The sequence below is a fragment of the Phodopus roborovskii genome, unplaced genomic scaffold (assembly GCF_943737965.1).
Source record: "Phodopus roborovskii unplaced genomic scaffold, PHOROB, whole genome shotgun sequence".
NCBI lineage: Eukaryota > Metazoa > Chordata > Mammalia > Rodentia > Cricetidae > Phodopus > Phodopus roborovskii.
In genome coordinates this window covers 23,248,333-23,272,474 of record NW_026126447.1, presented here as the reverse complement: position 1 = coordinate 23,272,474, position 24,142 = coordinate 23,248,333, and the positions used below count along the sequence as shown (strand labels likewise).

Sequence of the window (24,142 nt, the reverse complement as noted above, 5' to 3'; positions counted from 1 at the left end):
TTGTTGAAGTTTTGCTGAGTACATGATATGCTGAACGCATTGTGATGTGTGGGCAATACACAAATAACACAGAGCACATGTCCCCTTCCCTTTTAATGTATGCATTTGTCTGAGATTATAAGTATACTTGTAGCCCACATACATACAATTGTAATAATATATAAAACTAGAATTAAATGTCATTTACTGAAAATGACATTTAAGACATATTGTACAATGAAGATAATGGCAGCAAAACTACTTGTTAGTAGGGTCAAAAATTATAACAATCAGAAAATGAAGAGATATGAAAATGTATTTTCATTTTTTAGCTAATTTGTTAGTTGCTTTAATTCGCAACATACAATAGCATAATCAATGGGTAGAGTCACAGTTAGATGGCCATGTTGAGAGGTGATGAACTCAGTAGAAACTCTTTAGGACATGCTCTAAAGACTATATCCTGTCAGTAGTTATTGCCTTTTTTTCTGATTCCTGGCTACCAGTATGTGAACAACCCTCTTCTGCCATCATGTTGTGCCTTGCTGGCTACAGGCAAACAGTAGCACAAGACAGCACATGCTGAAACCTGACAACCATGAGTCTAGAAAAACATGTCCTTCTGTATGCTGTGAATATGTATGCTTCTATTGGTTAGTGAATAAAGCTGTTTTGGCCTATGACAGGGAAGAATATATCTGGGCAGGAAATCCAAACAGAGATAGAGAAAAAAAGAAGTTAGAATATGGGAGGTGCTATGTAGCTGCTAGGAAAACAAGATATGAGGTAATAAACCATGAGCTTCATGGTAAAATATAAAGTAATAGAAATGGGTTAATTTAACTGTGAGAGCTAGTTAGTAATAAGCCTGAGCCACTGGCCAAACAATTGTAATTAATGTAAAGCCTGAGAGTGGTTATTTGGGAACTGATAGGTGGGACAAAAAACCTACACTCTCAGGTTTTTCTCACATTGCTAAAATTATCTTACATAGTCTAAACCCTTCAATAGTATGGTTCATAGTAAGAATCATAGACAGTCTGTAATCAGAAGTGATGCTGCTCCTGATATGTTAACATCCACTAACACTGGAGCTCTCAGGGCTAGCTCCATTTACCCCAGAGAGAAGAAAAATAAAATATTTTGAGATCCATATAACAAGTGATCAACTAATTTCTACTTTCTCCTTGCATTATATATTAGCATATATGTCACAGATTTAAGAACAGTGAAAAGCTGTGCATACACAATAATGTTAAAGAAATTTATCAAGTTTAGTGCTACATATTTTACTTAAACTTTGTCATTTCTTAAAAATCAAACTTAGGATTAACATTTCTTGGGACTCAGCAGGCCTCTGTGCTTTGCTTTGGTTTTGTATCTTTGAGATGCAGACATCAAATCTGCAGGAAAGAAGTCCATGAGAAGATTGCATAGTCCAGTTTGAACCCAATAATAGAATCTCTTACCTTCTCCCAAGGCATATTTCAGTTTCTAGGTCAGTAACTGAACAATTGCAACTTTGCTCTTGCTCATCCCTCCATCTCTCTGCTGCAGGGGTAAGCAGGTGAAAGCCTACACTAAAAAAAAAAAAAAAAAAAAAAAAAAAAAAAAAAACCCTAGACTATGCCACACTAGAAAATGACAAAGGAATGACTTTGCCTATGAAGTATTCTTTCAGCCAAAGGAATGGAAGACCATACTCCCTCCTGCTTTTCTGTTAGCTGAGCCAGATGTAGAGAAAGGAAGCAGAATGTTGTTCCAGTAGTACTGACCCTCTGACAGTAGACCTCTTCCCTTCTGTGTATTTTTCAGTACATGCCAGCAATGCTATCTCTCTTTGAGAAAAATGCATCAGAAATTCTGGTGACTCACACAATATATCTTTTTTTAATATTTAATTATTATTTTTTTTATTTTACATGTTGATCCCAGTTCCCTCTCCCTCTTTTCCTTCCTTCCTCCTTCCCTTTTCCCTCTCTCCCTCCTCACATGCACCCTGACCACCCTCCCCTTCATCCCCCCCACCCCCATTCCAAATGTAGGGCTATGCTATCCAGGTGCATGTAGCTCTGTCAAGTCATAGCTAATGGGCCTCCCCCAGACTGATAGCTGGGAATCAGGTATGGGACTGACTCAGACCCCCTGAATATGGGTCTCAGCTAGAAAGACTGAGCAGTCTAAGGGACCTCAGACAGTGGTACCAGGATGTATTGCTGGTGCACAAAAGGATCTTATGGACACATCCTCCATGGAGGGATACTCCCTTAACCTAGAGACAGGAGAAAAGTCCTAATCCCTACTTCAAATGACTCACCCAATATATCTTTTTGTACAAAATTCATAACAGAATATTTTAAATCTATGCTATTCTAAGGACATTTCAAAGTAATAATTAGAGTTCAAATAGGGTAATGTTGAGCTCAGACAGAAGGAACAAAAACCACAAGAAACATATGTGCATTTAATTAAAATTGGGAAAGGCAGCACAGTGGGTGCACAGTGGATATGCCATCTTGTCAAGCAGTAGAGTCAGGCTTATCATGTTCTGTATGATGTCCCATTCCTAGAGCCAAATGCTGAGACCCATAGGGACTTCACTTCCTCATGATAAAGACTACTTAAGAATCTTAAATGAACTGAACAGATTAATATATTTCATTTTGCCCTTCTTTGCTTGTCCCTCTTTCTCTTTAAATGTCATTTAAAAACATGGCATAGTAGAAAGTGTCTAATCTAAATTATAGTCATAAAAATCAAGCTGCTTTCTTTGATCTCCTCAACTCTTTATGTGATCCAGATTGTCTTAGTCAGTGTTCTGTGTCTGTGAAAATATACCACGACCATGACAACTCTATTTTAAATTTTTTATTCATTTTACGTACCAATCACAGTTCCTCCTCCCTCCCCTGCACCTTTTCCCAACATACCCCTTTATACACTCCTCAAAATTGTAAAGACTTTCAAGGGTTAGGCAACAAAGCCTGTCACATCAAGTTGAGGAAGGAAGCCCCTTCTCCCTGCATAGAGGTTGAGCAAGGCATTCCTCCATAGGGAATGGGCCCCAAAAAGCCAGCTCAGACACCAAAGATAGATCCTGGTTCCACTGCCAGGGGTCCCACAAACAGACCAGGCTACACAACTAATTTTGTCAGGTCAGCTGTCTCTGTGGGTTTCCCCATCATGCTCTTTACCATCCACCTTATCCTCTTCCCTCCTAGAACCTAGCCTGGTACTTGGCTGTGTATCTCTTTATTTGCTTCTATCACTTACTGGATGTAGGTTCTATGATGACTGTCAAAGCATCACCAATCTAATTAAAAGGGAAGTTCAGGCACCCTCTTCACTAGGAGTCTTACCTTGTAGATTCCTTGGAATTTCCCTAACACCAGGTTTCTCCCTAACCCCATAATAGATCCATCTATCAGTTTATCTTTTCATTGCTTTCCCACTCCATTCCTCCCCTCAATTCAACCATCCCCTTCCTTCATGGTCTCATCTCCTATCCCTTCCCCTTTACCATGCCCCAATCCCAGCACAATCCCATCTATTTTTTCCCTTCCCAGCACAATTCATGTGTCCCTCTTAGGGACCTCCTTGTTACCTATCTTCTCTGGAGCTACAGATTATAGCCTGGTTATCCTTTGCTTTACATCTAATATCCACTTATGAGTGTGTACATACCATGTTTGTCTTTCTGAGTCTGATTAACTGATGGGAGATGTCATTCTGTATATGTTTCTCATACTGGTTAATGAATAAAGCACTGTTGGCCCATATGAAAGGAAGATAGGAGGGACTAGGAGACAAGGAGGAAAGAGGAAGTAAGAGGAAGTAGTAAGGAGGAGTCAAGATGGAGAGACTGGGGAGATGAGAAGCTGGCCCCTTTCCCCGGTACATAGAAATGGGTTAATACTTAAGACAGAGCTAGCCTATAATAAACAAGTAACTGGCCAACAGAATTATATCAAATACAGAGTGTTAATTGGGGCTGGCACGGTGGTGGGACAAGACCAGGCAGCAGGAGGAAAAGTCCTACTCCATACAGGTTACCTCACACAAGATGATTTTTTTTTCTAGTTCTATCCATTTGTCTGCAAATTTCACGATGTCATTGTTTTTTTTTTACAGCTGATTATACATTGTTGTGTAAAGGGAAAAATTTAATTGTAGTTTGCTTAGTGACATGCAGGCAGACATGGTGCTCCAGAAGTAGCCAAGTGTTATACATCAAAATCCACAGAGAGGAGGAGCAAATAGGCACCAGACCTGGTTTGGGTATCTGAAAAACATCAAAGACCACCCCTCAGTGATACACTCCTCTAGTGCCACACCTACTCCTATAAGGCCACATCACCTAATTCTTTCAAACAGTGCCATTCCCTATGAGTCTATAAGCACCATTTTATTTCAAACCACCACAGGGACAAAGTACAGTGTAAGCTTATGCCTTCCCAAATTCTTCAGTGCTTTGCTTCAGCTTGCAGTCTTGGTTCTACATATGTTCTTTAAGCCAAGGAAGACCAGGGTAGCCAATATATAAGGATCCTCAGAAACACCAGGCAAAGGATGCCTCTATGCCTTATCTGGGTTCTACTGTGAGTGGCATTACTCTATTCATAGGCTGTGATAACCCTGGAATCCAACTCAACTTATCTCAAACTCTAAACTCCTACCTAGCACTACTCTTCCTGTTCTACATCATACATGGGTCATAAATTGTGACTATACCTCCAGGTCTCTTAAGATTCTTCTTCTGGGCCAGACGCTGTGGCACATGTCTATAACATACCTTCTCTATCACCTTTGACTTCATCGTGTGTCTCACACCTGAGTCAAGCCATTCCTCACTCACTACCAGTCTGCTTTTGTGTGTTGTTGTCTCATCAAAACTGTTATCTAAGGACACTCTTTGACCTTCCTTATTCCCTTCCTGTTCAATTCCAGCATATCCTGTGTTACAATCATGTAATCTATGATAATTGTATACCATGAGCCTTGCTCTCTTCCTGTATTTAATGGAAAATGTTTGAAAACAATGAAAACCATTTTTAAATTTCAAAATCAATGTAAAAAGAAGAGACATAAAATTCTAAAGAACTTTTAGATTCACATAGCAAATGTCTTCAAAAGTTTTCTTTTATGTTTCTTCGTCCAAGCTCCATATTTTCTAGTTATCACTCTAAAATATTTGGGGTTAGGGCCATTGTTTATCTTTGTATCTTGACATCTCTCCTATTTTAGCATCAAAATTTCTCAGTGGCTAGAGTAATACCTTGCATCTAAGAAGCACTTAAAGTTTATCCAATTAAATTGAAGGGATTTTCTTTAGTCTGGGAATTATATAACAATGCTTTGAAGGGAAGAACTTGAAGCTATTGAAAGACTATAGGACTGAGAAGACACTGAAAAATCATAAAGAACAGTCAAATATCAAAACCCAGTAAGATCTGCTGAAAGATTAAATATGACACAGAACAGAAAAAAGAATTGTAAATGTCATTAGAATGTCCCTGAGTCCTTCTGTTTTCTGTTCTCAAGAGTACATTGTCCCTTTTGATCAGGTGCTTTTTTTCCTGTCCAGTGGGTGAAAGTTTATTATGGGCTAAGCAGTTAATTACTGATTGTCTTTAAGAGCTCCCTTTTGTCTCAATCAACACAGAGACCAACCATATTTGTGACAGTGACTAATTCATCAAAAGATAAAGGGATCTATGTGACTTGAAATAAATAAGTAATGGGGGAGAGGAAAGAAGAGAGAACAAAAAGAACTCTGTTTTTAGAGAACAGAGATTTGAGATTGATTCTTATACCAAATAAACATGGGTTTACATACTATGTTTTATAAAAGTTCATTATAAACAGAGTTGTGCTCTAATCAAACCCGGAATGAACCATTAAACCTATGCTGGTAAGAGGTAACATAGTAAGGTAGGAAGATGAAGCATATATCAGTTTGACACACACTTTGGAATACTCACTCATACTCACACTTGTTAGTAGGCCTTATTAAGGAGTATAGTCCACTTATTAGTGGTCATATCAGTAATGAAAATTGACTACAGTACTCCCAACAGCCATCAAATGTCCATAGATTCCCAGCTAGCAGTGAGATTTCATGTCCACCTCCTTCTCTCTAAGCTTAAATTTTGTCAGACTTGAACTTTCAAAGGTCTTACACATGCTGTCACAACCACTGTGATTTCACATGTACACTGCACTACTGTATTCCAGAAAAACACTGTTCTCTTGATGTTATCAGCCACCTCTAGCATTTATAATCTCAATAACCTCTCTTTCATGAAGACCTCTGAGCCTTGGAAGAAAAGGTTTGGTTTGTACATCCTACTTAGAAGTGAGCACTGCATAGAGTATTACTGTGTGTTAACCAATTGAATGTCTCTGGATTGCCATTTACTGCAAGGTGAAACTTTCCTGATTAGGGCTGAGAGATATGTTGTATTGCAACAAATAATTAGAAGTTATTTTTTACTACTGTGTCTATTTAGCAGAATGATATTATTGAGTTTCTCCCTAGAGCCTGTGACTTAATCTCTCTACAGAACCGTGGCCCTATTAATAATGCCAGGTATAGGTTCTATTAAATGTATTTGGCCTAAGATGGAATCAGAAAGTGGTTGATTACTCCTACAACAAGTACTCACTAGTTGACCAGTTAGCCTAACTTGTCCAGGAAGTCATCAATATAGAGGTCACTGCCACGTAAAATTGATAATTACTTTTCTTCCCTAGTAGCATATATAGCACCTTCCAGCACTATTAAAGCTTTCCAAGAAGCATGAAGCTTCCAGCAGACTATCAGCTTGATTTCTCAATGTCGTGTAACAGTAAGTATATTGTATCTATGGCAAAGGAGACTATCATCAAGATCTGAGTGACAGCCAAGATTACCAGCAATAGCCTGAAATTATTAGCCGTCTATGGAACTCAGTTTCCAACAATTCAAAAGGAGGTGAATTCCTGGTACTGCAGTTTTCATTTGCAATCATGGTCTGTCTTGTTGTGGTTCTGTCACCTCATGATAGGAACTCCATGGAAATTCTTTTGATACATTTATATATTTAAGGAAGATTTTGCAGTCCTAGGTTTTCAAGTTGCCTTTTCAAAAGCCCTAAATGCTAGCTTGGTTTTTCTGATCAGGGAAGGTGAAATATCAATGTTGTTTTAATTTGAACTTTTCTTAAAGCTAAATATCTTGAACATTAAAAAATATCTCAAACATCTATATTTCATCTTTTGAGAACTCTGTTTAGATTTATGTCTGTCTTTTCTATTGGGATTTCTTTTAATGATATTGTTAATTTGGATATTCTCTGTCTGCCTTTTAGTTAAATTTGGATAAGAGCTTGTCAGTCTCATTGATTTTCTCAAAGAACCAAGTTTGATTTTTTTGTTGTATTTTCGTTGTTTCTATTTTACTAATTTCAACCTGTATTTGATTATTTCTTGCTATATATTTCTTTTGGGTGTGATTTTTCCTATTGTTCAAAGACTTTCAGGTGTAATGTTAAGTTATTAGTATGAGAACTCTGCATTTTTTTATATAGGCATTTAGTGCTATGAACTTGCCTCTTAGAACTCCCTTCATTGTATCTCGTAAGTTTGGATACATTCTGTATTTATTTTCATTGAATTCTAGAAAATCTTTCATGTCTTAATTTCTGTCTTGACCAACTTTTCACTCAATTGTGAGTTGTTCAGTTTCTGTTAATTTGTAAAGTTTTCTGCTGTTATTGTTGTTATACAGCTTTAACCCATGGTAGTCAGATAGGATGCAGGGTGCTATGTCAATTTTCTTGCATCTGTTGAGAATTGCTTTGTTTCTGAGTATGTAATTAACTTTTGACTGAAGGGTTCTGAGAGGAAGGTATATTCTTTTGTGTTTGGATAAAACGTCCGTTTGGTTCATAACTTCAGTTAGCTCCAGAATTTCTGGATTGTTGAGAGTAGGATATTGTAGTCATTGACTATTAGTATGTTAGGGTCATTATAAGATTTAAACTATAGTAGTGTTTCTTTCATGAACTTGGGAACCTGTGTGTTTGTTGTACAAATATTAAGATTTGCAATGTCTTTTGGGTGGGTTTTTTTTCCTTTATGTTTTTGAAGTGTCCTTCCCTACCTCTTCTGATTAGTTTTACTTTGAAGTCTATTTTGCCAAGTATTAACTAAGTTGCTTCTTTGGTCTATTTGTTTTGGAATACATTTTTTCCATCCTCTTACCTTGAGGTGATGTCTGTCCCATGTTAAGGACTGTTTCTTGGATGACTCCTGTTTTTAAAACCATTCTGCTAACCTGTGTCTTTTTATTAAAAAAAAATTGAGACCATTGACATTGAGAGTTTTTAATGAATAGTGTGTGTTGATTCTTATTTTGTTGTTGTCGTTGTTGTTGGTGGTGGTATAGATGTGTATGTTTCCCCTCTTTTGATTCGCTGATCTGGAATTATTTATTCCTTGTGTTTTCTTAGATGTGGTTAACCTCTGTATGTTGGAGTTTTCCTTCTAGTACCTTCAGTAGGACTGGATTTGTAGATAGATATTGCTTAAATTTGTTTCATATCATGACTTATTTTCTCCAACTATTGTGGATTGAAAGTAGTCTGGCCAGAAATCTGTAGTCTCTTAGGCAATGTAGAACATCAGCTAAACTTCTGGAGTCTTCTGCTTTCAGAGTCCTCATTGACCCATTGAGTAATCAGGTTTTATTCTAATACATCTGCTTTTATGTTTCCTTTATTCTTATTATTTAGATTTGTGTTTTCCACACTATCCCAGAATTCCTGGATGCTTTTTTTTTTTAATTAAACATTTTTTTTTCACTGTGGTATCTGTTTCTTCTACTGTGTCTTCAGTGCCTGAGATTCTTTCTCCCATTTCTCCCATCTTTATATTCTGTTGGTGAGGCTTATCTCTGAGGTTCCTGTTCAAGATAATAAATTTCTATATTTCCCTCAGTTTGGGTTTTCTTTATTTCTACTTTCAGGTCTTGAACAGTTTTATTCATTTCCTTCTATTGTTTGTGTGTCTTTTTGTAGATTGCTTATAGGAGTTATTCATTTCCTCTGTAAAGATCTATATCATGTTCATAAAGTTTATCTTGTGACCTTTGTTTTGTGCAATGAGGCTCAGAGCTATGTTGCAATATTCAGGCTTATTGTGGTAGGGTGGCTAGGCTCATGTGGAAACATACCGTCATGACTGTTATTGTTATTTATTGTTTTTATGTAGTTATGTAGCTTGTCTAGGCAATTGGTTTTAAGAATATTGTAATTCTAGGTGTTGATATGTGATTTTTTATTTGTTAGGAGTTTTGTTTCTTGGTTTTTGTCCCATTCAAGCTCTTAGCAAAATGTAATGCCTATGTGTTCCTGGTGGGAAATGCTTCTAGGATCCTAACTGTTCAGACATTAGGGTTAGAGGTAAAATGTATTTCTAGGTATTAGGAATGGGGATGGATTGGGCCGGTGGGTTGGATGAAAAGATCCACAGAAAAGATGAAAGCATGGTGTTTAAAGAATCTACTGGGTCCCCTGGCAATGAGGCACAGAGTAAGCAAATACCTCAACAGGTAGTCTGCTATAGAGATGGGAATGAGGTTTGAGTGTTGCATATGGAGGAAAGGAGGGACAATAAAGATCTGAAAGAACTCAAGAAACTAGTCAACAATACACCAAATAACCCTATTAAAAAAAATAGGGTACAGAACTGAATATAGAACTCTCAGTAGAGGAAATCAAAAAGGCTGAAAGACAATTATGCGAGAGCTCAACATCCTTAGCTACCAGGGAAATGCAAATCAAAACAACTTTGAGATACCATCTTACTCCTGTCTGAATGGCTAAAATTAGAACCACCAATGACAACTTATGTTGGAAAGGATGTGGAGAAAGGGGAACACACCTCCACTGCTGGTAGGAGTGCAAACTCATACAGCTGTTTTGGAGATCAGTATGGCAGTTCCTCAGGAAAATGGGAATTACTCTCCCACAGGACCCAGCAATCCCCCACTTAGGCATATACCCAAATGATTCTCATCCATGCAACAAAAACATGTGTTCAACTATGTTCCTAGCAGCATTATTTGTAACAGCAAGAATGTGGAAGCCACCTAGATGCCCCTCAACTGAAGAATGGATAAAGAAGATGTGGTACACATACACAATGGAATACTACTCTGCAGGAAAAAAAAAAAAACAATGGAATCTTGAAATTTGCAGGCAAGTGGGTGGAACTTGAAGAAACCATCCTGAATTAGGTAACCCAGTCACAAATAGAGGAACATGGTATGTACTCACTCATATATGGATTTTAGACTTAGAGCAAAGGATGACCAGCCTATATTTCACACTGCCAGAGAAACTAGGATACATGAAAGATTCTAAGAGATTCATATAAGGTCCCTCACAGAAGGGGGAAAGGGACAAGATCTCCTGAGCACATGGGGAGGTGGGAGGGAGGCAGTGAGTGGAGAGGGAACTAGGAGAAAGAGAAGGGGAAGAGAGGAAAGCACATGGGACTAGGAAGATTGAGTCAGGGGAGGAATAGACAAGAGAAAAGAGAGACAGACAGGGAGAGAAAGAGAGAGCATAAAAGAGGGAGCCATTATAGGTTTGAAGAGAAAACTGCACCTAGAGAAATGTCCAGAGAACTACAAGACTGACCCCAACTAACAATTTGAGCAACCATGGAAAGACTACCATAAATTCCCCTCCATGATAATGAGATTGACGACTAACTTATCCACGATCATGGAGCCCTTATCTAGTAGCTGTTGGAAACAGAAGCAAACACCCACAACTAAACACTGAGCAGAACTGGAATCCAGATGCAGAGAGAGAGGACAAGACCTGGCTACAGAAACACATAGAGACAGCTGACCTGAACAAGGAAGAGCTAATGGACCCCCAGACTGATAGCTGAGAATCCAGCATGGGACTGATTCAGATCCCCTGAACATGGGTCTCAGCTAGAAGGCCTGGGAAGTATAAGACCTCCAACAGTGGAACCAGGATATATCCCTGGTGTACAAAAGAACTTTCAGAGCACATCCCCCATGGAGGGATACTCCTTAACCTAGAGACAGGAGAGAAGTCCTAGTCCTTACTCCAAATGACAGATTTAGATGACCCCTCCTGGAAGGCATCACCCTACATGTGGAGTATGGGCGGGTGGGAGGGGAGGATGGTTGGGGGGCTTGAGAGGATGGGAGAGAGGGAAAGAGGGAGGGAGGGAGGGGGGGAGGGAGAAGGAACTGGAATCCATACATAAAATAAGAAAAAAAAAAAAAAAAAGATCTGAAGTTTGCCTGGCTCTTTAACTGACCTGCTTGGTAATCTGTAATCTTTCAGGCTTATCTGGCAGGTTCCCAGAGAATAATTGCTGTGGTTGGGGGTTGGGATAACAGGAAGAGTAGGGAAGAAGACTGTAGGAGATTTTCATAGTCTGATGGAAATGGGAGCAAGGGCTGGGCTATTAATGTGGGGATGAAATTAAATTTAGAGAAGAGATGTAGATTGGCATTTAGCCTACTTGCTTTCCCTGGAAGGGTAGCATGCAGGTTCCCAGGGAATGCCAGTTGGAGATGGATGCTGGGATAAAGCAAGGAGTTGGGAGAAAGAAGTTATTGGACACTTGCCTGGTTTAGGAAATATTGGCATTATATAAAGAGATCTAAATTCCAAAAGAATTATAAAATAATTTGAGGAATTTTGGTGTTCATACTTCTTGGAATGTCACGTAGAAAATGCAAGGTCTAGCCCTAGGCTTTCTTTTATTTAGAAGGTTTTTAAAAATTGCTTCTCTCTCACTGGTTGTCATGGATCAGCTTAAATTATTTAATTCATATTGATTTAATTTTAATATGTTATGTTTATTTAGATATTCATACACTTCTTTTAGATTTTCCAGTTTAGTGGAGTATAGATTTTTCCCCCAATATTTATTTACTCTGGAAATGTCATACATTTAAACAAGGTATTTTGATTATATTCCTTCACCACTGCCTTCCTGCAACTCCCCGTAGTGGCTTCCGATCATTTTCACTGCCACCTCATGTCCTTGTTTCTTCTTATGCTTTCTATGGCCTCTTTTCGCTTTAATGGTTATTGTTATACACAGAAATAAACACATACAATAATCAATGAATTAATATAAAATAGAATCTCCTGAGTTCATTTGATGTTGTTCATCTGTATATATTTTCAGAGCTGGACACAGGGCTGGGTAACCAATTACATACAGGCTTCATCACTGGGAAAGACTGATCCCACCTCTCTCTGCAGAGAGTAATTAACTACAGCTCTCCCTCCAGGGAGTTCTCTCACCCTGTTTTGCTCACCTGTTACTGCTCAAGTCTTGTATAGGCTGATATTTTATAGGTACAGCTTCCATGTCATATACACAAGACACAATGTCACATAAGATGTCCTGGTCCACTTGTTCTTGCAGTATTTTTGTTCCTTCTTCAGTGACATGCCCTGTGCCTTAATTATAGGATTGTTCTAGATGTATCAGTTGGGGCTAGGCACCTGTCCCAGCTAGTTTTCATGTTAACAGATCTTAAAGTCATATAAAAGAAGGTAATATCAATTAAGAAAATATATCTATATGCTAGAAACAAATCTGTGATACATTTTCTTGTTTTACATAGAAAGACCCATCCCATGGTTGGCATTACCTTCCCTGCCTGGGTGGTCCTGCTAGACAGTGTAAGAGTAGACTGAACAAGCTATGAAATAGTCAGTAAGCATCTTTCCTCCAGTATTTCTGTTTCAGTTTCTGTCTCCAAATTTCTTCCTTGAATCCCTGCCTTAACTTCTTTAAATAATGGACTGTGATGTGGGGTGTAAGCTGAAATAAACTCTTTAATCCCCAAGTTTCTTTTGGTTTTGGTGTTGGTTTGTAGTAACTGAGACTCAAACTAAAATAGGACCCCATGGTAAGTTGGTCTTTGAATTTTAATAAGTTGAGGCTTTCTGTAATGGTCTCTGTCTACTAACAGAAAGTGTGGAAGCTAAAATTATCTGTCAGTATCAAGGTAAGAATTTAGAATTCCAGTGTTTATCTCGCTGGGGACCGAGGAATTGGTTGGCGTGCAATGGGCTCTAGGCTGCCAGCAATGCGAAGACCAATGGCCCCAACCCGACCCGCCTGGCAGTTTCTAATTGTGGCAGCATAGGAACCACAGCTGTCAAAGGAACTCCTTGTGCCTGTGGGCACCCTTAGTGACCCCAAGGACAACAGATCAGCTTGACAGGAACTCTCTGTGAAGGGCTAAGCAATCATGGTCACATGGAGCTCCCTGTCCTAGGTAGCAGAGGCCGTGGTGGGGGGAAGGGGGCACATGTTCCTGTATCCTGTGGTTCAGGGGATGTTATGATGAACAGTGCATCTGGTGGGCAGGCCACACAGGGTGAACCATGCTGCAGTGGCTGTTGGCCACCAAGTATACTTTTTCGGGGATTACTGCTCTGGTGAAGACTACAAGACACTACATCAGATAGATGGGCACATTTTCAACGTTCTGTCCTTGCTGCCCCCAGTGAGGCCTGCTGTTCAAGGGCAGGCTCCTGTGTACCCTATATGTGGTATGGACACTCTATTGTCCTAATCAATGACAATCTTCCTTGAGGCAGGCTTAATGACATGGAAGGAGCCTGTAACATACTCTATGCCTTTGATGTCAATACTCACAAGTGGTCTATACCCCGAGTGTGAGAAACAGTTCCTGGGCATTCAGCCTGTGTGCTAGGCAAGATTATGTACATTTTGGGGGGATATGAACAGCTGGCAGACTGTTTTTCCAATGACATTCACAAGCTAGATACCAGCACTATGACATGGATCCTTATTTTCACAAAGGATAACCCTGCATGCTGGAGGGACTTCCATTCAGCCACCATGTTGGGCAATCACCATATTTGGGGGCCGTGCTGACTGCTTTGGGCCGTTTCACTCCAACAATGAGATTTACTGCAACCGAATTCGAGTCTTTGACACCAGAATGGAGTCCTGGCTTGACAGTCCACACTCTAGTGCTGTCTGAGGGGCACAGGAGCCATTCAGCCTTCAGCTACAATAGGGAGCAAGCTGTACATCTTTGGAGGCTGTAATGCAAGGCTGAACTGGCACTTCCATGACCTCTGGAAGTTTAATCCTGGGTCCTCTACTTGGAAAAAATTGAACCAAAGGGGAAAAGGCCGTGTCCCTGCCGACACCAGTGTTGATGTATTATTGGTGTTAAGGTAGTCCTTTTGGGGGTACCAGCCCCTCCCCCGGGGAAGGCCTGGGAGATGAATTTGACCTCATAGATCACCTGACTTACGCAAAGTGCAAACTGGCAGTGATTCAGTATAACCTGGACAGTCCTGTTTGCCCCATGATATCAGGTGGGAGATCAATGCCATGAGCACTATCAGCAATATCAGCTGCCCCATTGTCTCATCCTATGGATAGGAAGAAAGTTCTGCCACCTCCCCTCCTGAGCTTGCTCTTGTCTGCATTGCCCCTACCTCTCTCACCTGCCTGCCCCTTTGGAGCCTGGACTCAGTATACCTCCATGTGGAGTTAATGGACTAGAGGTATTTTCTGCGCTGTGAATTCAGTGGGGGGGGGGGGGAGAGGCTATTCTCCTCCTCCATTGGGCCGAGGCCCCCTTCCCTTGGTGCTCTGTTCCCATCCACCTCCCTGCATGGCTCCTGGGTCTTTGCTCTGACCCAGGCCAGCAAGGTAGCCAGGCTGTGCTGGAAAGGGACAAGAGTGAGGAAAAGAAGCCAGCAGTGTCAGAACCTCAGGAGCTTTCCTTCCCTTGTGATCATCCCTCTCACCGCTTGAGCATCTGCCTGGGAGCTGACAGGAGCCTCAGCTATTGGCATGAAACACCCAATCCCAACCAGGCCCTCAGGAGTGGGGACCAATGGACAGCTTCTTCCATCCTTGAGCTGTTGCTGTACCCACGAAGATCAGCCAGCTCTGATTTTATAAAGTGTAAAGCTTAAAAAAATATAGAATTCTGCTAGAAATTATACTGGTTTAAGAAAGTGGGAATGATAGGTAATGCTCTAGGTTCCACAGTCTCACTAGCCACAGATAGTTGGCTAAGTTTACATTAATAGGAGATAATTCACTCCTATTGTATGGTCTTTAATTCCAATTTTACTTCTGTTGGATATAAGTGTTACCACCAGAGCACTTTGAGGATGTCTTGCCATGTGGCCATTGTTGTGGTTCATAAACCTCTTAGCTAGGTAAGACTATTAATTGCTTTTCTCCCTTGGTACATAGCACATTCTAACAATATAAAATCATATAAAATCTAGTCCTCAGGGAAGCTGCTTGCATGTCAAAACATGTTTGATTGTCCCAAATCCTTTGAAAAATCCTTAGGAGCAGTTACTATCTTTGGTGATGGGGGTTTTAACCTTCTAGTCTATGAAGAAACCAAGATCAATAGTAGTAGATTGTATTGGTTTTGGAGTCCCTTCAGTGGTTCTGAACAACAACTCAAAAGCTTTCTCATGCCTTGTGCTGTAATTTTGGTAGTCTATGACTCTTAAGAGGAGCATTATCATTAAAAGTGTTATTAACTTCACTTATTACACACACACACACACACACACACACACACATATATATATATATATATATAAATAGGCTCTATGTTAAACATATAATGATTTCCTAACATTTTTCAAAAATATTAAGGACTATTTGTTTTATCTCTCTCTATCCCTTCAATATTAACCACCCTCTCTCCCCAGTTAAAGCCCCACCCATTTTAACTATTTCCTTCAGAACATCTTTGAAATATGTCATTATGTCACATTTTTCAGTGTCTAGTCTAATGTTTCCCTTTTGTATCTCTGACTTTAGTAATGCTTGTCTTTCTTCCTTTTTGTCAGTTTGGCTAAAGTTTTAGCAATACCTTCAAAACTTACTTGCACATTTCTTAGATTCATTGTATTTTTTTTTATACATTTCGTTTTCATTTCTATTTCATTTATTTCAACATGGCTTTCATTATCTCTTCAATCCACTCTTTGTATCTGCTTGTTCTTGTTTGTTCAACATCTGTTCAAAGGTGTAACATTAAATTATTAATATGAGATATCTCCAGTTATTTTCTAAAAAATTATTATTGTTGTTTTATGGGAGTAAGATATGAGTATTTTACCTTTAAATATGTAAGTACATTGAATGTATGTCTGGTGCCTCCAGAGGCCAGAAGAGGGCAATGGATCCCTGAAACTGAAGTTACAGGTTATAATCCAACATATGGTTGCTGATACCTAAACTCAGATCCATTGTAAAAGCAGCAAGTGCTCCTAAACATGTATCTCCTCAGCCCCTCTTTCCAGTTACTGCTATAAACATTTCTCTAAGGACTGTCTTCATTTTGTCACATAAGCTTTGATATGTTATCTTTTTCTTTTATTCAGTTTGGGGAACTTTTAAATTTTCTATTTTGGTATCTTTCTTGTCCCAAATACTATGTTGTACCTAAATTTGTATACTTTCTGTAATTTCTATTATTGTTGGTATTTAGCTTTATATCATGCATTATGGGATTTCAGATTTCCTAAACCTATTGAGATTTGCTTTGTATACTAATATGTGGCCAATTTTGAAGATATTTTCATAGATGATTAGATTAGTGTTTTGTTAGAATGTTCAATAGATATATTTGATACGTATGATTTATAATGCCATTTATCTTCAGATGTTCTTTATTTAGTTTTGTCTGAGGAATGTCTATTGATGAGAATGAATTATTGAGGTTTTTCATTATCAGTGGGTTGGGATCAATTCATGATTTTTTTAGGCCTAATAAGATGTCTTTTGAGAAACTGGGTAACAATGTGCTTGATTTATAAATGCTTAGAGTATTAGTATTTTCTCTGTGGTTTTTTCCTTTAATAATTACCTCTTCTGATTGGTTTTCGTTTGAGATTTATCTTCTCAGATAGTCGAATAGCTGCACTTGCTTGTTTCTTTGTTGATTTGCTCATTCTTTAACCTTAGGTGTATGTTATTGATTGTGAGATGTCTGTGTTAGAGGAGACAAATAAAATGTACTCCTATTTTCTAGTCCAACATTTTCATTTATGCTTTTAATGTTATTGTTAAATGTTTATAAATTTCTGTTATTTTGTTGCAGCAGGGTTGTTTTATTAGATCTATTTAAATTAGCTCTTCTGAGATTATATATTCCTTATACCCTCTTGGTTTTTTTTTTTTTTTTTTTTTTTTTTACATATCGATCCCAGTTCCCTCTCCTTCCATTCCTCTTTCCCTCTCGCCCCCTCACATACACCTCGATCACCCTCCCCTCCCACTCCACATCTAGGGTGATGCCATCCAGGAGGGGGTCATCTAAATATGTCAAGTAATGTGAAGTAGGAACTAGGACTTCTCTCCTTTCTCTAGGTTAAGGCAGTATCCCTCCATGGGGGATGTGCATGCAAAGTCCTTTTATGCACCAGGAATACATCCTAGTTCCACTGTATGAGGTTCCTTAGACTGCTCAGGCCTTCTAGCTGAGACCCATGTTCAGGGGATCTGACTCAGCCCCATGCTGGATTTCCAGCTATCAGTCTGGGGGCCCATTAGCTCTTCCTTGTTCAGGTCAACTGTCTCTATGTGTTTCTGCAACCTAGTCTTATCCTCTCTTTGCATCTGGATTCTAGTTCGACTCAGTGTTTAGTTGTGAATGTTTGCTTCTGTTTCCAACAAGTACTAGATGAGGGCTCCATGATGGTGAATAAGTTAGTTGTTGATCTCATTATAAGGGAAGGGTGTTTAAGTTAGCTTTTCCACTGTTGCTCAATTTGTTATTTGGAATCAGTCTTATAGGTCTCTAGACATTTCTTTAGGTTCAGTTTCTCTTCAAACCAATAATGGCTCCCTCTTTTATGTTCTCTCTCAGTCTCTCTCTCTCTCTCTCTTTCTCTCTCTTTCTCTCTCTCCATCTGTCTCTCTCTCTGTTCTGACTTCTATTCCTCCTCTGACTCAATCTTCCTAGTCCCACGTGCTTTCCTCTCCTCCCCTTCTCTTTCTCCTAGCTCCCTCTCCACTCACTGCCCCACCCACCTCCCCATATGCTCAGGAATGCTGTCCCTTTCCCCATCTGTGAGGGACCTTATATGAATCTCTTAGAATCCTTTATGTATCCTAGTTCCTCTGGTGGTGTGAATTATAGGCTGGTGATCCTTTGTTCTAGGTCTAAATCCATATATGAGCGAGTACATACCATGTTCGTCTTTTTGTTACTAGGTTACCTCATTCACATTCAGGATGTTTTCTTCCAGTTCCATCCACTTGCCTGCGAATTTCAAGATTCCATTGTGGTTATTTTTGTTTGTTTGTTTGTTTATTTGTTTTGTTTTTTCCCCCACAGAGTAGTATTCCACTGTGTAGATGTGCCACATCTTTATCCATTCTTCAGTTGAGGGGCATCTAGGTTAACTCAAGGTTCTTGCTATTACTAATAATGCTGCTATGAACATAGATGAGCGCATGTCTTTGTTGCATGGATGTGGATCATTTGGGTATATGCCTAAGAGGGGGATTGCTGATACCTGCTTGTCTTAATCAGGGTTACTACTGCTGTGATGAAGCAGCATGACCAAAGCAACTTGGGGAAGAAGGGGCTTATTTGGTTTATGCTTCTACATCACAATTCATTATCAAAGGCAGACAGGACAGGAACTCAAAAAGGGCAGGATCCTGGAAGCAGGTGTTGATGTAGGAGCCATAGAGGAATTTTGCTTACTGGCTTTTTCCCTCTGGCTTGCTCAGCCTGCTTTCTTGTAGAACCTAGGACCAACAGCCCAGCAGTGGTTCTGTCCACATTGAACTCATCCAAACCACATCAATCACATTTTATGAAACACTGTATGCAACCCAATCTTATGAAAGCATTTTCTCAGTTGAAGTTTCCTTCTCTCAGATGATTCTAGCTTGCATCAAGTAAATAATATTATTTACTCTTCTCCCAAGAGTGAGCCATTGCTTCTAGTATCCTCTGTAAAGTGGTCTATGTAGGTATACATTTTTACATAATGGATAATTTTTTTTCTTCTTAGATTATAAGTATAATTATAATCTCCTTAGATTATAATTGATAGTTTTGTTTGGTCTTAGATTATCAACTGCGTGTTGTCTTTTAGAACTTGTGGAACACTAGTTCAGGCCCTTCTGGATTGCAAAGATTCCATTGTAAAAATCAGGTGTTACTCTGTAAGGTTTGCCTTTCTTTATATGTGACTTGATCTTTTCTCTTGCCACTTTCAATATCCTCCCTTTGTTCTGAACATTTGGTGTTTTGATTATTATGGAATGTGGTGAGTTTCTTTTCTAGTCTATTTGGTATTCTGTAGTATCTTTACAGGTATTTTATTTCTTTGTTTGGGAACTTTTCTTCTATGATTTTGTTGAAAATATTTTTCTGTATTTATTACCTGTGTTTCTTCTCTTTCTTGTATACCTATTTTTCATAGATTTGATATTTTTATAGCATTCCAAGTTTTCTTCAAGATCTAATCTCTCTTCTGTCTGCTCTAATCTGTTGGTGATACTTTCTTCTTATCTTTATACTTAATTTTCTGCATTTTTCATTTCAAGTTTAATTTCATTTTGGCTTTTCTTTAGGGAGTCTATATCTTTAATAAATATATTTTAATATCCTGAATTGTTTTTATTACTTAATTCAACTGTTTGTTTTGTTTCTGTAGTTTTCATTCAAGATTTCTTCATATTGTCTTAGAGTTCTTTGAATATATTTATAATTGCTATTTTAAAATTATTGTTTCATACATTAGCTAAGTTGCTTTGCTCAGAAAACATCACTATCCAGGTGCTAATTTCTAGAGAAGGCACACTTCTTGGTTATTCATCCTTGTGTGTTTCTTAACTGGTTCTAAGCATTTGGGATTAAGTTACCGGTAATGGTTCTTTGTATGGCTATCTATCTGGCCTTTGTTTTCCAGCTTAGAAGATTCTGTCTTCCAATCTTCAGAAATTTGTTGAGGGCTCACTGAGTTTTGCAAGTAGTTCTTGAGTTCAAAGTTGCTGGTGCCAAGCCGTGTGGTTGGTGGGTTGACACCTCATAAGTTATTATTTTCTTGTTGTTACAAGAATTTGTACTCATGTAAATGTTTAACACTTATTAATAAGTAGTATAAGTTCTTAAGTCAAAATAAGCAAAGGTCTTAGCTTTTTAAAAAAATTCTTCTGTTCTATTAATCATTCCCTCCTTAACATTCCTAGTGCCTTCCTTTCAGCTTTCATTATCTTGATGGCCTCTTAAGTGGGCTCTCTCTCCATTTCCCAAAACACCAATCAATATTCACATTGCTGCGACGGAACTTTTTCCTTACCCTCTGAAATTCATGAATTGCTCTCCCTTCATAATAAAACCCAAATTCCTTAGCATGACACATAAAATCCTAAACATACCCCCAGAGAAGTTTTATGTTCCAGTCACCCAATCTTTAAGCAAGCTCTTATATTTTATATTGAGAATATGATATAATAAAATCAATTAATTATGAACTCAAAAAAAAGTTAGAACACCAAAAAGTCTTCTATAAAGCAGTCTCTCCTAGAAATGTATGCATAACCAAGAAAAGAACAATAACAAAATAACAATGTCAGTGGATATGATAATGGGGTGTGGGGAAATTTTTTGGAATCCCATCCATAAACAAAGAACTACAGGTAACTAATGAATCTGGGAAGAGAATTGTCACTGCCACTCCCAATGATAAGCCACTTATTGGCTGTCTAGTGTGTGTGTGTGTGTGTGTGTGTGTGTGTGTGTGTAATTATAAAAGGAAAAGAGGCTATCAACTTGAAGTGGGTGTTGAAAGGATTGAAAGGAGGCAATGTGGGAAGGGCTAGAAGAGTGAAGAGAAAGTAATGTATTTCTATTTCAATCAAAATTATATTTTTAAATCAAAATAAAATAGGTCATAAAACTATCCTGTATCCCTGATGAGCACTAACAGCCAGGTATTTGTTTGCTTTATCAAGAAATGAACTTGCAAGTCTGTCAGCAATTTTACTGTGTTCTATTTGGAATATTTCGTCTCAGACTCACAGGTAATTTGTTTTTCCTCCCCAATACCATGCTTCAAGATTCAAAGTACAATGATCACTCACATTAAATCAAAGAAAGATCAACAGAAGCACATATTTCAGATATTTCTTGGACTTGGGATTGTGAATTTATTTCAATAGATACCATTACTGAGAAGAAAATGACTTTGGCTTCAAAGCCTGAAGCCCTTTGGGCAGCTGCATTATGTGAGTCTCTTAAAAACAGTGTCGCCTAACACTCCATCCTTTATCCTAGTGGAAAGTGACAGCATATCTTCTCACTCCCTAGGGCCTATTTCACATTCTGTTTTTGAAGATCTAACTCTGAAGCCTAAACCATGATTGATCCAGAAGTCAACAGTGTGGGTGACAACAATTGTCTTGCTGCTCAATGGAGTTTTGGGTAACTAGGCAGATAATGAACGCAACATTACTGACTTCCTCAGGTCATTGTGTTTACTCTTCGGTGAACCAGAGGGATACCTGCATTGAAGGGAGCAAACTTATTTTAATTGTTCTGATTTTACTGCTCATTATCAAGTGACCAGAATGGAAAAGATTAATTTAATTCAGTTAGTCCAATTCTATTTGGATATAGTCTATAATCACCTGATGTCAGTAGATTGCACATGAAGGCATTTTCTTAAAAGCAAAAGCAAGTGAAATATTGTCTTTCTTCATAAAATACTTGGCTTTGTAGACTGACAGTCTCTGTTCTTTATCTGAGTAATCATTTCTATGTATTTCACTGGAAGCCCCCCCCCCGCCTTTTTTTTCTGGAAGATAACAGAAACAGCCTTACAGGAATCTCAAACATCTAAGATTCCACCTCACAGTCTGCTAATTATTTCATCTTCTCAAAAAAGGAGTGTAATGATGACCTCAAGCTGTAGACAGACAGACGTGAGAGTCCACAGATTTATAACTCTTGAATTATCTGTCCAATGGATACACTTAGGCCTGCCACTGGGATGGTTGAGAAGATTAACCCCCCAAGCCTGACAACTTGAGTTTTATTCCCAGGACCCATATTGTAGGAGGAGAGAACTTACTCCTGCTAGTTGTCCTTTGACCTTCACCCATGAGCCAAAACAAGCACATATGTTCACACACACAAACATGCATACTCACTCAATAAGTAAATGTAAAAATATTATATATACCACTAATGACAACCATATAACTGAGATCATATATATCCTGCTGCTTTGTTCCCAGTAATAAATAATGTTTCAAAGCATATTACCTGTCCTTGTACATGACAGGAATGACAAAAAACAACAACAACAACAACAACAACAATAAAAAAAATGCAAAAGAGTCAGAGCAATAATTGGGGTTTAAATGGGCATTCCTTTAAAATTTTTATTTGCCCATATTTAAGATTAAGAATAACAGTACAGTTTGGGGAAGATTAAAGTAGCTACCATGACCTATAAAATGTAGGTGTTTATGACTGGGAATGTACTTCACTTGGTAAATTGCTCATGTTGTGTGGAAAAGAAAACTTGAGCATGAAACCCCAGCACCTTATAAACTAGACTACAGGAACACACCTTTAATATTGATACTCCTGATATCAACACTGGAAAGCTCAAAGCCATTCTCTCTATGCACAGCTTCTGGCCAGTCTTAGATAATACTGTCTCAAATGAACTCAGGAAATCGCGAGAAAGAAGAGGAAAACTGTAGGAATCAGAGGAGATGGAAGACAACAGGAGAACATGGCACACCAAATCACTTAAGCAGGGCTCACATGGGATCACAGAGACTAAAGCAGCAAGCAAGGGGCATGCATGGGTTTGCACCAGGTCCTACACTTATATGCTATAGCTGTTAGCTTGGTGTTTTGTGAGACTCTAGAGGGGAGCAGGTGTGTATCTGACACTTTTCTTGTTCTTGGGATTCCTTCCCCTCTTGTCCAGCCTTGATATGAGAGTTTTTCCCTTGTCTTATTGTATCCTTTTTTCTCCTGCTTGGGTGTTATCTCTTAGAGGCCTGCTCATTTTTGAAGGGAAAGGAATGGGAAGTAGATCGGGAGGAGGAGGGAGGAGTTTGGAAGAGTTGAGGGAGGGAAAACGATGACCAGTATGCTAAAAAAAAAAAAAATCTATTTTAAAATTTCTAACATGTGAGCATAAAGCTACAAGTGCAGACAGAGAGAAATGAGGTTATAGCTTCAATGCCAGAGATAAAGACAGAGGTGGTGACTCATCCCTGTAAAGTAGATAATTGGAGGTTGATGGAGCAGGACTGTCATGAGTTTGAGTTGGCTGCTAAGTAAAATTTGGTCCCAACAAACAAATACATACGTAAATATTGGATCTAGAAAAAAGCAGGTGTGTAAGTGACTGAATTGTCACAAGCATGAAGCTGAAATCCAGGGCTCATGTTTATCTCACCTGAGTGATTTAATAGTACTGGTATTTTCACCTTGAATTTATTAATTACCCCAAATCTGCTTTAGGCACAAACAAGATAGCTCAAACATGAGAGAAGACAGATGGTCTACTTTGGAGTTCTGTTTCAATTTGGTGGTTGTGTACTGTTGGACAGCATAAAAGGGTTTTTGTTGTTTAGAAATTACTAAGTTAAAACCCAAAGTTTGGGTTTTCTAAATTTATTCTCAATTGGCAAAAGAAATGTTTTCATTATTTTTTTAAACAAGATTTAACATGCTCAAACAGTTGCAGACAACTCTTGGAAGGAACATTTTAATGAGTCAAATGTAAATGTATGTAAATAAATTAAACCCACACAAATTAACTTTCCATATAAGCATATGTAATTAAGAGAAAAAAGTGCCTGACAGTAGAAATTTGAGTTTGCTTGGCTTTAGACAGACTAGAAAAACAAATCATATTCAAGGTTGCTCTGAGTCCAATACATAGAAATGCAGAATCTTACTGATTTTCTTGGTTTTCCCCTGGTAGTATATCTCTCAGGAATGAAGACAAATTCAGCTGGCAGTGGTAACCTGTCAGTGTCATGCTTTATTATTCTCAAATCAGTGCAGAAGTCAATGGCGGCATAGCTTCATTCG

General features: G+C 38.6%; 1 pseudogene; it reads left to right on the top strand.

The window, feature by feature from the left end:
- Window positions 1-13,372: 13,372 nt before the first annotated feature.
- Window positions 13,373-14,457, top strand: LOC127224932 (kelch domain-containing protein 3-like; annotated as a pseudogene).
- The last annotated feature ends 9,685 nt before the right edge of the window (window positions 14,458-24,142 follow it).